Here is a 15,412-nt window from a genome sequence, read left to right as displayed (position 1 = left end):
AGCTACAAATTGTGGACACCTAAGGATATAGCCGAGGGATGGTAAAGTACTTGCTACAAAAGAGAAATGTTAAGTTTGCAAATAAGTAGTCCAGCTCGTTTGTCTTTTCACAGGGAATAACTGCATCTTCACTGAAAACATTCTGAGTTATTAACTGTCAAATTCACATGTTACAATATCTGTTTCATTTGTAAAACTGTTCTTTTAAGTGTGTGTTGACATGGTAGACAGTCTCGACATTTGGAAGAGAGGATGAAAAGAGAAGTGTGAGCGTTAACTAGAGTTTAATTTTTTTCTAATATCTTGTTGAATGCTATGCTAGACATATTACATGCTTTGTTTCATTAAATCCTCATAGGAACCTTTGAAAGACTGGGTTCTGAGCCTCAGAGAGTTTAATTGAGTTTCAGGAAAATCATACAGCTAGCTATATGTAGAGTTGGGACAAGAAAACAAGTATACTCAGGGTGTCTAGTAAATAGTGGGTCTAGTATCAAACCCAGATCTGTTCCTTTTAAGAAACTCATCAAGTCCAAAAAGGGCTTCCCTCATAGCTCAGTCGGTTAAGAAACTGCCTGCAATGCACGAGACCCAGGTTCGATTCCTGGGTAGGGCATATCCCCTGGCACAACACACTCCAGTATTCTTGCCTGGAGAAACCCATGGACAGAGGAGCCTGGTGGGCTACAGTCCATGGGGTCGCAATAGTGAGACATGACTTAGCAACTCAACCACCACCACCAAGTCCAAAAGGCAGAGATTTTGGACACTTTTAGAGGAGGAATTTCCAAATAACTTGTTAATGGCAAAACCAATTTTAGAACCCTTAGATGTGTACTTGTTATCCTGCTGCTGCTGTTGTTAAGTCGCTTCAGTCGTGTCCGACTCTGTGCAACCCCATAGACGACAGCCGACCAGGCTCTGCCGTCCCTGGGATTCTCCAGGCAAGAACACTGGAGTGGGTTGCCATTTCCTTCTCCAATGTGTGAAAGTGAAAAATGAAAGTGAAGTCGCTCAGTCGTGTCCGATACTAGTAGCGACCCCATGGACTGCAGCCCACCAGGCTTCTCTGTCCATGTGATTTTCTAGGTAAGAGTACTGGAGTGGCTTGCCATTGCCTTCTCCGACTTGTTATCATAGATGGTAACAAATACAAATTTAGTTAAGGAAAATAAGAGATTCTAGATATAATGTAGGTATTCATCTTAAAGTTTACACCGGATGGTCAGTAACCTTGGCTTACAGCCTCAACTTGACTACTTACTAGCTCTCCTAACTTGAGAAAGTAACTTAATTGGTCCAAATTTCAGTACCATGTTTTTAAAAATGAAGATAGTAACTAATCAGTACACATTCTTAAACAAGTTGCTTAAAAGATCATCTTAGAAAAATGAAAACTGTTGGAAAACTATCAGCTCCAGTAAGATTTATCCATTAATTTTATTGGAGTATAATTGCTTTACAATGTTCCAATAGTTTATGCTGTATAGCAACGTGAATCAGCTATATGTATGCATATATCCTCTCTTTTTTGGATTTCCTTCCCATTTAGGTCACCACAGAAGAGTAAATAGAGTTCCCTGTGCTATACAGTAGGTTCTCATTAGTTATCTATTTTAGTTCCAGTAAAGTTTAACATAGATATCATATAACTCAGCAATTCTAGTCCTAGTGATACACCCAAAGGATGTGAAAACATAGGTTTACACAAAAGTGTGTACATGGATATTAATAGCAGCCTTATTAATAATAGCCAAAAAGTAAAAACAACACAAATGTCCATCAAATAATCAATGGATAAACTTTGGTTTATCCAAATAATGGAGTATTGATCAATAATAAAAAGGAATGAAGTATTGATACATGTGATAATACGAGTGAACTTTGAAAACATTATGTGAAGTGAAAGAAGCCAATCACAAAAGGTCACATAGTGTATGATTCCATTAATATAAAATGTCCAGAATAGGCAAATCCACAGAGACAGAAAGTAAAGTAGTATTTGCCAAACAATGGTGAGAATGAGGACTGGGAGGTATAGGCTTTGTTTTGAGGATCATGGAAATATTCTGGAAGTAGATAGTGGTGATAGTTGCACAACTCTGTGAATATAATTAAAAAATACTGAACTGTAAACTTTAAAAGTTTACAAAGAACGTTCAAACTACTGCACAATTGCACTCACCTCACACACTGGTAAAGTAATGCTCAAAATTCTCCAAGCCAGACTTCAACAATACGTGAACTGTGAACTTCCAGATGTTCAAGCTGGTTTTAGAAAAGTCAGAGGAACCAGAGATCAAATTGCCAACACCCACTGGATCATCGAAAATGCGAGAGAGTTCCAGAAAAATATATATTTCTGTTTTATTGACTATGATATAGCCTTTGACAGTGTGGATCACAACAAACTGGAAAATTCTAAAGAGACGGGAATACGAGGCCGCCTGACTTGTGTCCTGAGAAATCTGTATGCAGGTAAGGAAGCAACAGTTAGAACTGGACATGGAACAACAGATTGGTTTCAAATAGGAAAAGGAGTATGTTAAGGCTGTATATTGTCACCCTGTTTATTTACCTTGTATGCAGGGTACAAAATGAGAAATGCTGGGCTGGAGGAAGCACAAGCTGGAATCAAGATTGCTGGAAGAAATATCAATAACGTCAGATATGCAGATGACACCACCATTATGGCAGAAAGTGAAGAACAGAAGAAAATGAAAGACAACAGTGAAAAAGTTGGCTTAAAGCTCAACATTCAGAAAACTAATAACATGGCATCCAGTCCCATCAGTTCAGTTCAGTTCAGTCACTCAGAGGTGTCCAACTTTTTGCAACCCCACGAACCACAGTATGCCAGGCCCCTCTGTCCATCACCAACTGCCGGAGTACACCCAAACCCATGTCCATTGAGTAAATGATGCCTTCCAATCATCTCATTCTCCATCGTCCCCTTCTCCTCCTGACCCCAATCTTTCCCAGCATCAGGGTCTTTGCAAATGAGTCGGTTCTTCGCATCAGGGAGCCAAAGTATTGGAGTTTCAGCTTCAACATCAGTCCTACCAATGAACACTCAGAACTCATCTCCTTTAGGATGAACCGGTTGGATCTCCTTGCAGTCCAAGAGACTCTCAAGAGTCTTCTCCAACACCACAGTTCAAAACTCATCAATTCTTCGGTGCTCAGCTTTTATAGTCCAAATCTCACATCCATACATAACTAGTGGAAAAACCATAGCCTTGACTAGAAGGACGTTTGCTGGCAAAGTAATGTCTCTGCTTTTCAATATGCTGTCTAGGTTGGGCCTAACTTTCCTTCCAAGGAGTAAACATCATTTAATTTCATGGCTTCAATCTCCATCTGCAGTTATTTTGGAGCCCAGAAAAATAAAATCAGCCACTGTTTCCACTGTTTCCCCATCTATTTGCCATAAAGTGGTAGGACCAGATGCCATGATCTTAGTTTTCTGAATGTTGAGCTTTAAGCCAAATTTTTCACTCTCCTCTTTCACTTTCATCAAGAGGCTTTTTAGTTCTTCTTCACTTTCTGCCATAAGGGTGGTGTCATCTGCATATCTGACGTTATTGATATTTCTCCTGTCAATCTTGATTCCAGCTTGTGCTTCTTCCAGGCCGGCGTTTCTCATGATGTACTCTGCATATAAGTTAAATAAGCTAGGTGACAATACACATCCTTGATGTACTCCTTTTCCTATTTGGAACCCGTCTGTTGTTCCATGTCCAGTTCTAACTGTTGCTTCCAGACCTGCATACAAGTTTCTCCAGAGGCAAGTCAGGTGGTCCGGTAATCCCATCTCTTTCAGAATTTTCCACAGTTTATTGTGATCCACACAATCAAAGGCTTTGGCATAGTCAATAAAGCAGAAATTGATGTTTTTCTGGAACTCTCTTGTATCATCTCATGGCGAATAGATGGGGAAACAGTGGAAATAGTGGCAGACTTTATTTTGGGGGCTACCAAATCACTGCAGATGGTGACTGCAGCCATGAAATTAAAACATGTTTACTCCTTGGAAGGAAAGCTATGACCAACCTAGACAGCATATTAAAAAGCAGACACATTACTTTGCCAACAAACGTCCGTCTAGTCAAAGCTATGTTTTTTTGAGTAGTTATGTATGGATGCGAGAGTTGGAGTGGGGAAAGCTAAACACTGAAGAATTAGTGCTTTTTAACTGTGGTGTTGGAGAAGACTCTTGAGAGTCCCTTGGACTGCAAGGAGATCCAACCAGTCCATTTGAAAGGAGATCAGTCCTGGGTGTTCATTGGAAGGACTGATGTTGAAGCTGAAACTCCAATACTTTGGCCCCCTGATGCGAAGAACTGACTTGTTTGAAAAGACCCTGATGATGGGAAAGATTGAAGGTGGACAGAGAAGGGGACGACAAAAGATGAGATTTTTGGATGGGATCACCAACTCAATGGACATGAGTTTGGGTAAACTCCGGGAGTTGGTGATAGACAGGGAGGCCTAGCTGCAGTCCACAGGGTCACAAAAATTTGGACACGACTGAGCTACTGAACTGAACAGAAACTTTAAAAGGATATAGTATATTGTGTGTGAATTATATCTCAATAAGGTTTTAAAAAAAGAAAAGTAGAAAGATTCTATGGACTAGAAATACCTGTAAATTTCAACTATCATTATGACTATGAGTGCAATGATAGACAGGAAAGTAGATGTTTTATAACGTCAAACTATCTCTGCTCATCTAATGGCACCTGGGCTTTAACCTGCCTAATAAATGCACTGCTAAGGCTAGCAATGGAAACCTAGCCTCCCTAAATACATTTTGTTTGCTGAAGCTCATCCTGCACATCACTGCTCAGAACATATTTCTTATTTCCTTCTGCTCAGTAATGAAACATTGCAACAAAACACACGGATGACCTGTAGGCATTACTCCACTACTAAGAAGGCAAATGATTAGTAGTGAATCAAAGTGGTCATGTATCTAAGCAAAATCGACACATTTCAATAGATATTCAAGCACATCAATTCGATAAGATGAAAAGTTGAAAGTTATAATCAGCCTCTTCAAAATCAAGGGAAATCAGGTTGAGTTTAATTCTAGCAGTGTTTCCAGAATGTTGATTAGAGTTTGACCATTTGTGTGGAGAAGAAACTTTAAAGTCCATTCACTTAGCCAAGCCAAAATATTCAGGGTTAGGTGAGTTGTTTCTAGTGCTTTCAGTTCAAAGGACAAGAAACAGCTAGTTCACAGGTTGGGCTACAGCCTCTCAGGGCTAGCAAACCATACATGCATAATAGGACATTAACAGCAGTGCTAATCTGTTCCTCTGGGCTGAACATAATAAAGTTCATTTTTGTAAAGCAGTTAATCAAAAAGTATTAGAGAAATAATCAAGGGCTGGTATGCTTTTAATTGACCAGACAGTTTCTCAGCAGCAACATATTTCCTCTTTACCAAATTATAATTTTCTGAATCTTCATGTGGTCATTCTTTGCTGATTTTATTGATATTATTCCCTCATACCAAATTCACTAGCCCTTCTGCTCTCAATATAAAAAGATTTCATCTTGGAGATAAACATAAATGACCCCCAGTTGCAGTTGATCGTAACAGAGTCATAGTTTCTCTATTTAAGGAGGAAAAAAAAAAACACTTAATTGAATATGAATGTTAATATTCAGGTAGTAATTGAGGCAGTGTGTTCAGTTAACATAACCAAAATATATTATGCATTCAGGCCCTTTTATTTCCAAAGGCAGAGTAGAATTTAAAAGGGAAATTAACACCATGGTCTTCTAAAAGAATATCAAATAGCTGAAAAATTCAACTTTCTATGACAAATAGGGAAATACAAACTAAAAATGGTCAAAATAAATGCATTTTCTAAGGTCAGAGTGATGATAATAAGAAAGTGATACAGAAATATTTAGCTATTTCTAAGAGATGGGGTCACACAGAGTCGGACACGACTGAAGTGACTTTGCAGCAGCAGCAGCAGCAGCAAGCATCTCTGTGTTATATGAAGAGTTAAGAAACAAAGATCATAAATCCACAAAGCCCCTCAAAAAAAAAAAAAGAACTGTTACAAAGTTTGGTAGCCCAATCATATTGTTTCTTACACAAACTTAAAAAGACTATATTTTACTAAATTAAAATAACATTATAATAGTTACAAGGCTTACTACATGCCAAGCATTATTTTAAATATCTTAGATGAATTAATATAATCTTTATATTATAAAGATAAGGTAAACAGCAGTTTAAAAATGAGGAAATTGATGCACAGAGAGGTTAAGTAACATACCAAGGTCACACAACCAGAGCACCATAATTCAAATCTGGACAACCTGGCTCCAGAGTCTTTATACTTGACTATTATGTTATACTACCACTATATAGCTAGATAGCTATCTGACAGATGCTGTTTTCTATGTCTACTGCATTAGTGAGTTATGTCTGAAATTTAAAAATGTTCCAGCACTATATGGCAATTTTTGATTCTATATGGATATTAGTCAAGAATGGAGCCTGTACCATCAATGATTGCTGGTTAAGCTATAAATGCGATGTTTAGGTGACATATGAGACAATTCCCTAAGCCCAGCTTGCCATGATTTGGTTGACTTTATTTTCTTCTTCTTAATGGAATGTTACACCATTCATATTCCATTTATATGTCACATAGGTACAATAGGCTTCACTGGAAAATATAATGAGACTATGGGTCACACACCTATTGCCAACCAGGCTTTTCTTAGATTCAATAAATCATGTGCTATCTCAAAAATGCTAGAATAATTCTTTTTCTTTTCAATATGGCCATCAGTATGGATTTTAAAAAGCCATGCTCACTAGAATATCAGCACGTATAAGTTTATTATGCTGGCACTAAAATCAGAGTCCAGGCAAGTTTGTTATAATAGTGATTGAGTTGATTCTTATTTACTTTTTAACTCTATCTAAATTCTGGCTGATATCAATAATATAGTAGGGGCTCAGCAGATATTAATACTTGTTGGTGATATGATGCCGGGAGCCAGCGAGGGAAATCCTACCTGTGGCAAAGGTCAATAGGGGAAGAGGCCTGAAGGGCAAAGGCTAATCAGGACTCGAGGAACCCCCTGGACTTACCTGAGCATCTACCCCAAAGAAAACCGGAGTCTGACTGCTTTACTATCTTACGACTCTTACCAAGTCCTCTAATACTTATGGGGGCTTCCCCCCAACCACCTTTCTCTGAAAACATTAATTCAGAGCTGTAGTTAAAAAGTTCTCCTCGGCTTAATAGGAGTGTTCCAATCCAAGCCCCTCTGATAGATTTCTAACTTTCATGACAAGTTTGTCTGGGCTCTTACAACTATGAATGTGACTGTTTACAGCCTCCCAGCCATGCAAGGACAGAAAGCCTAATATTCTAAAATACAGGAATTTGTTGAAGAAGTTAAAATCATTAGAATAGTACTAAAAAAGATTTCATGGTTGAATCAATGCTTGTTGCAAAGTTTCCTCTATCTATTGTATCCTTGGAAATATATTAATCACATATATAGAAAATAAGTAGTAGCCTTTGATTCAACCACATCAGATCTTAAGTTAATAAATTCCTTTCTTGTAGCTCACTACACCCTTGCCTTATAGGAATGTAACTTTGTCATGTGTCTTTGGAGAATAGCACCTGACTTTAGGAAAATCACCTGAAAAGAATATAAGCCTTTTTCTAGCTAACTAACCTTTGTTAGGAGAGAGGGCCATAAACTGTTAGCAGGCCTCCTGGCCAGAAGATGATGTAAACCACCCAAAACTTTTGTATATCACGAGACATACAAAAATAAGCCCTGATCCTGATAAGGGTCAAGACTGCTGACCCTGCGTGATTTTGGCATGACTCTATACCTCCCTTTCTCTATTTTTGGTGTGCACAACTTAGGGTATAAATGCAGCACTGGAAAATAAAGTTTTGGGCCTTGCTCACTGAAGCTTGGTCTCCCCGTGTCGTTCTTTCTCTTTTTCCGTCCTTTTCTCTATTCTCCTTTTTCTGGTTGAGATCCTTGGAGCGCTGGGCCCTCTGCGTTTACTTATCTGCCTGGGCTTCTAAGACCCACTCAAGGGGGTGCCCTGGTGGGGTACCTCCAGTGATTCGAGAGGGCGCCTGCAGCCTATGTAAACATAGCAAACCCCGTGCTGGGGTTTTATTGGTTTCCTGCATAAACCAAGGAATCATCAGCCCCTGTCTCTCTCTTTCTCTCTCTCTTTCTCGCTGACGCTGACGCCGTTCATCCCAAGGATACCCTGGGCCATATCGAGGCTGGTCCCTGATAATATGAGATTTGAAATATTTTATTACAATACTTTACTCTGCATGGGCTTCTCAGGTGGTGCTAGTGGTGAAGAATCCACCAGTCAGTGCAGGAGACATGAAAAGCAGGGTTTGATTCTTCGGTCTGGAAGATTCCCTGGAGGAGGAAATGGCAACTTGTTCCAGTATTTTTGCTTGGGAAATCCCATGGACAGTAGAGCCTGCTGGGCTACAGTCTACAGGGCCGCAAAGAATCAGACAAGACTGACCAACTGAGCAGGCACACACACTCTGTATAGTTTGAAACAAATAATACTGAATTGGAAAGTACAGTTGGCTAATACAATCAAAAGCATTAGTATGTTTCTCAGACAACATATGAAAATCATTGAGGCCAGGTATATTCTATTATAATTCGATGTGTCTTCCCCTCTGCTTCATCATACATATAAACAACAGCATAGTGCACTGTATAAGGGCATAGCTTATGGTATCAGCCTATCCAACTTCATATTCTGACTCTGCTACTTAACACCTCTGTGAATTGAACAAGTCACTTTACCTATTTGTATCTCCATTTCTTAAAATCTAATGACATATTATATGTCTCATTCCTGTGGTCATTGTGAGCATTAAACAATATCTCAAAAATTAACAGTATCTGGCACATGGTAAGGGTTCAATTAATATTAGCTACTATTATTACTATGATGTGTGATCAAGGATGGTTTATAAGAACATGCACAAGAGTGACCTAAACTTCCTACCCATGTTAACCCATCAGGAAAAATATATCATTAAGGTCCTCAAAGATATGCCATACATGATACACTCAGGGAGATATACAGCACCAAATGTAGACATTGGTGATTAGAAATGAGGGAATACACGGAGATGCTGGTTGCTGCATTCTTGACCATCCCTAAAAAAGAGAGCATAATGCAGTGGAAAATAGCATGAGTAGACTGGTGTTAAAATCCAAGGTCTGAAACTCACAGAGCAGTATGATCAAATTGCAAATTAGTTAAGCCTCAGTTAGTGAAAAAATGCCAAGTACCATGCTCAGAATTCAGCAGCATTCATGAAATGTTTGATCACTTTCCGTCATTTCATGGATAGCTCTGGTCTGACTACAGAGATGTTTTTCTCCAGCTGGCTTTAGAAGCTAATCTTATTGATTTCATAAGAAGTATGCCTTCTCTTCTCACCTCCTTATCAACATATCCTATCCCCCTGAACTAAAATATCCTTGAAGTAGAAACTGGAAGCTCACTGAGTAATTTCCTTACCCATCTAAGAAGTGAGAAAAGCATAACTCTAGTACATCACTAGGGCTGCCCAACTGTAACTCCAGAGCTATTTATGAATTAAAGACGTTTCTTAATCTCCTGCTGCTATCAATTCCCAATCTTGGTATGCCTTCCACTCAGAGGCTAAGAAAACAGAAGGATAAAAAGAAAACCTTTTTTTTTTTTTTCCTTTTGACCAGCAAATAAAAGGGCAGCAGCCTAAAAGAAATAAATTGTTCTTTCACTCTATGAAAAAATGGACCAAAATGTCAAATAAGATGAAACCAAACTGTAGCGTTAAACCCAAAAGGAAACTTTTCTTCTAAATTACTGCATTTCCCTCTAGCTATCAGAGACTTTTTCCATGGCCATTGCTAATGATCTGAATCAAAAGAAAGCACTTTGAAAGCACATTGGAAAGAAGTATATGTGTGGGTGCATGTGTGTGTGTGTGTGTTTGAAATCCTGGTACATCTTAGGCATTAGGTTCTAGGGGGAGAAAAGGTTTCATGTAATACAAAGTAAATCTTTAAAAAATGTGGAAAGAGAAACGTTGCCTTTATGGTAGAGAAGGTTACCTTTTCATCTCAAGATAGTCAAAGAAAAATTTTTGTCCTTTTTAAGTGATATTTAGACACTTTCATCCTTTTGAAAAAAGAGCTTCCGAACTCCTGGAATTTAAAGTTAAAGTTAAGGTACAGGCTTAATGTAAACCGTTTGCGTGACATGGTTTGGAGTTGATATCACCATATCACGCTATGCAGGCAGCTGTGTCTGATAGCCTAGAAAAAAAGTGTTCACAGAGTTCTTTCATGAAGATTTATTTCTGGTGTTCTCCAAAATTATATGGAATCACTGACATTAAAATTTTAGAACCAAAGAATAATGTAGCTTTTAAACTACTTGTCCCTGGGTATACCCTCCCTTCCTCCAATTTTTTGGATTCTCTCTGCTTTCAGGAAATAATCGTAAAAATAAAAAACATTCACCATAGTGAGCTTAGATATCCTAGAAGACTACAGAAATAAACATCCCATTCACAGGGAATACTATACTAGGTTCACCAACATGGAAGGTGGTGAGGAAGTAGGTTCCTAGAAGAAAGTAGGTCAAGTTTCTAGTGGCACCACATCTACAGCCTAACTCCACAAGGATTTGGAAGGGCATTTTCACTGAAATACAACAGGTTGCTGAGGGCAAGTAGTTTCCATATAACAATTTCCTCCCCAATTATCCCTTCTTTAAAATCATGTGATGGCTTATTGCACTTGAAACCCATCCCTATGTGATCTTCCCACTGCCTCCTTTTCCAACCTTATATCATTTCATTCTCCCTCTTGCCCATTACACCCGAGTCACAATGATCTGTTTCATGAACACATAAAGCTGATTTATGCCTCAGAGCCTTTGTGCTTACTGCTCCATCTATCTAGAATCCTCTCCCTGCTTTTCATCATCCAGAACTCAGGTCAAATATCACCTTTCCCAAGAGACTGTCTAAAAGCTAATCTATCTAAAATATCCCCCAGGTCCTATCCCTACCCATAGCATTCTCTGCTGCATTACCTTATTTTGTTTCCTTCCTAACAGATTTTCAACAAATATTTGTGTAATAATAATTATTATAATAATTCTTCACTTTAAGTTAACTCATATAATAATTCTTCACTTCTAGGTAACTCTGCGGAGGTCTCAGACTAGTGTAGAATTGATACCAGGATAAGAAGATCCAAGAAAAGGCAGTAATTGTTATGTTCCCAAATATCAGTATATATAGTATCAAAAAGAAAAATATCCAGGTCACACGTTGAATGTTTCTTTGCTTTCATCCAATAGATATGGCAGCAAAAACTCTATCAGCATCCTTACCAAGAACTGTCTTCCTTTGCTAGTAAGGGAGGAAATGAAATCAAGCATCTTCCCTTGAGGAACACCTTACCTGTGAGATCTCGCATCTTGCTTGGCACTTACACATTGAATTACACAGAATGGACAGAGGTAATAGGTTCTGCCACTAAAGAGCTGGGTGAACTTGAAAAATCACTTTAATGTTTTTATCTGTTCCATGGGAGAGAGAGTTTCTGTCAAGTCTAACTAACAATCCTGTTATGAACTTCAGATTAAATAATGCTTATGAAAGCACTTTCTGTTGTCAAGTACCATGGAAATATAAAGTAAGGTTTTACAAAAGTTTTATATTTCCTCAAAATGAAAACCAGGATATTTTTGCAAAATAATCAAGTATTTCTGGAAAGGAATTAATTGGTTGGTTGGTTATTAATATTCAAACCTAGCTGAGATCCCACCTTCCCATATTTTTAATACCTTCTGTAGATCTATACAGACTTATAAAAGAATTATTCTGCAGTAGTAAGAACAAACAGGAACTGCTTTCCATGTGTACAGTAGACCATAAATCCCCCTGCTAAGATTGTGCTGGATTCACAAGCTCAAAGACAGGACTAGCAATGAAAGACTAAGTAGTTGAAAAGATCCATTCATAACAGGGTCTACATAATATTACTGAGGAAGCAATGCTTACCACTACCAGAAGATCACATTGCTTAAATTTCTACTATTAGAAAAAAAATTATTTTCATGAATCTGAATACATTTTAATTTGGTCAAGTCATTCATTATCTTCTTTGAATGGGACAACCCACCAGCTCATTAACACTGTAGCAGGGACTAATTTATCTGATTAATCCACTCCTATCCCCTGCCATTCATTGAAAAATTCAAATGGAGTCTATGAGGAAACCAGAAGTAGAGAATTAGGTAAGTTTTGCTTGGGAAAGTGCTGCCCTCAATATGCCAGCAAATTTGGAAAACAGCAGTGGCCACAGGACTGGAATAGGTCAGTCTTTATTCCAATCCCAAAGAAAGGCAATGCCAAAGAATGCTCAAACTACCGCACAATTGCACTCATCTCACATGCTAGTAAAGTCATGCTCAAAATTCTCCAAGCCAGGCTTCAGCAATATGTGAACCGCAAACTCCCAGATATTCAAGCAGGTTTTAGAAAAGGCAGAGGCACCAGAGATCAAATTGCCAACATCCGCTGGATCATGGAGAAAGCAAGAGAGTTCCAGAAAATACATCTATTTCTGCTTCATTGACTATGCCAAAGCCTTTGACTGTGTGGATCACAATAAACTGTGGAACATTCTGAAAGAGATGGGAATACCAGACCACCTGACCTGCCTCTTGAGAAACCTGTATACAGGTCAGGAAGCAGCAGTTAGAACTGGACATGGAACAACAGACTGGTTCTAATTAGGAAAAGGAGTACATCAAGGTTGTATCTTGTCACCCTGCTTATTTAACTTCTATGCAGAGTACATAATGAGGAACGCTGGGCTGGAAGAAGGACAAGCTGGAATCAAGATTGCTGGGAGAAATATCAATAACCTCAGATATGCAGATGACACTACCCTTATGCAAAAAGTGAAGAGGAACTAAAAACCCTCTTGATGAAAGTGAAAGAGGAGAGTGAAAAGCTTGGCTTGAAGCTCAACATTCAGAAAACAAAGATCATGGCATCTGGTCCCATCACTTCATGTTAAATAGATGGGGAAACAGTGGAAACAGTGTCAGACTTTATTTTTTTGGGCTCCAAAATCTCTGCAGATGCTGATTGCAGACAGGAAATTAAAAGACGCTTACTCCTTGGAAGGAAAGTTATGACCAACCTAGATGCTGCTGCTAAGTCACTTCAGTCGTGTCCGACTCTGTGCGACCCCATAGACGGCAGCCCATCAGGTTCCCCCATCCCTGGGATTCTTCAGGCAAGAACACTGGAGTGGGTTGCCATTACCTTCTCCTTGGAAGGAAAGTTATGACCAACCTAGGTAGCATATTCAAAAGCAGAGACATTACTTTGTCAACCAAGGTCCGTCTAGTCAAGGCTATGGTTTTTCCCGTGGTCATGTATGGATGTGAGAGTTGGACTGTGAAGAAAGCAGATCGCCGAAGAAATGATGCTTTTGAACTGTGGTGCTGGAGAAGACTCTTGAGAGTCCCTTGAAATGTAAGGAGATCCAACCAGTCCATTCTAAAGGAGATCAATCCTGGGTGTTCATTGGAAGGACTTATGTTAAAGCTGAAACTGCAATACTTCGGCCACCTCATGCGACGAGTTGACTCACTGGAAAAGACTGTGATGCTGGGAAAGGTTGGGGGCGGGAGGAGAAGGGGACGACGGAGAATGAGATGGCTGGATGGCATCACCGACTCTGTGGACATGAGTTTGAGTGTACTCCGGGAGTTGGTGATGGACAGGGTGGCCTGGCGTGCTGTGATTCATGGGGTTGCAAAGAGTTGGACACGACTGAGTGACTGAACTGAATTGAACTGAACTGAAAGAGACCAGAGGCATGCTGTTCTGATCTGAACATTTGAGGCTTTCAAATGGGCCCCAATCAGCCAAGAGACAAGAGGTAGGGTATCTGAATAAGACAGGAAAAGTCAATTAGTCTAAGCAACTGACAGAAATTCAAAAATTTCAGTCACTCATCCCAAATTACCATGTAGTTGGTATTCAATTCAACTAAATCGAAAAAGCTTCTTAATACTCTTCTGCTTTATCAAGTTTCAGTCCTATTTACACATGGACCTTTAAAAAAAAAAATCTTAACTTGATATTTACCAAACCAAACCAAAACTTTGTCCTCAATTTAGCTTGACAGTTACAAGTATATCTTTGTTTTCTTCTAAAAAGATATTTTTGATAATGTTTACTTCATTGAATTATGGATAATTACAATTTAATAAAGAAGAAAAGTTACAGTATAAGTTCAATTAATTCAAATACCTCTTAAGCCATTAAAAAAATGAGCCAAATATGACTCCTTCATAAAAAAAAAATCTGACTCTAATTTCATCCCAGTTACTGTTTTATCAAAAAAAAAAAATCTTATTGACCATTTTTTGTCTGTGTTTTAAAAGAAAAATTTTTTCACATAAACTAACTTCTAGATGGCCTACTTATTACTAAAAAATAAATCTTCAGGGTCTAACGAGGCTATAATTCCCCCAAACTTTATGATCTTTTGGCAAGAATATTACAAAGGGCATAGGTCTTACTCGGCATCTAATATAAAAAACTGGTGCAACACTATGGAGCTTCCGTCGGTGACTATAATTTGCTTATTATTCATCAATATTTCAAATATTTTCTGCCATAAACCATCGCTACTGTTTCATTGTTGGCTTACTTGTTATAGTAATAAATATGGATGATATTTACGAATGAGCCAAGGTAGTCGTTGTGTGTGCTGTGCTCAGTTCCTCAGTCATGTCTGACTCTTTGTGACCCTATCGACTATAACCAATCAGGCTCCTGTGTCCATGGGATTTTCCAGGGAGTGGGGATTTTATAGTCCACGGGATCTCAAAGAGTTAGGCCCAACTGAGGGACTTTCACTAGTCATGGCTGATTCACATTGTTGTACTGCAGAAACCAACACAACATTGTAAAGCAGTTATCTTCCAAAAAAAAAAATAAATAAATAAGAAAAGGAAATGACCTTGATCCTTCTCATTATCTCACCCTAAGGCCCAAGTCTTCTATCCCTTTCCTCCCAAAGCTGACTAGGCCAACAAGCTTTGTGGCTCAACTTGAGGTTGTCTTAGGGTCCTTATCTTGGTTCTCCCACTGTTGGTTTTAAGGTCTGGGACCCATCTAGTGACACCCCTCACAATGGGAGATTATGGAAAAAAGTGATCTCACTTTGCAGAGTTCAACATCAACCCCACCTCACTGCATCTTGCAGAAACTGGGGGTGGAGTGTTGGGGTTCAGTGGGAGACATGGGGTGCAGTTTCTGCAGAA

This window comes from Moschus berezovskii, chromosome X (genome assembly GCF_049115385.1).
Source record: "Moschus berezovskii isolate FMDL1 chromosome X, NW_MosBer_1.0, whole genome shotgun sequence".
Classification (NCBI taxonomy): Eukaryota; Metazoa; Chordata; class Mammalia; order Artiodactyla; family Moschidae; genus Moschus; species Moschus berezovskii.
This window is presented reverse-complemented; position numbering follows the sequence as displayed.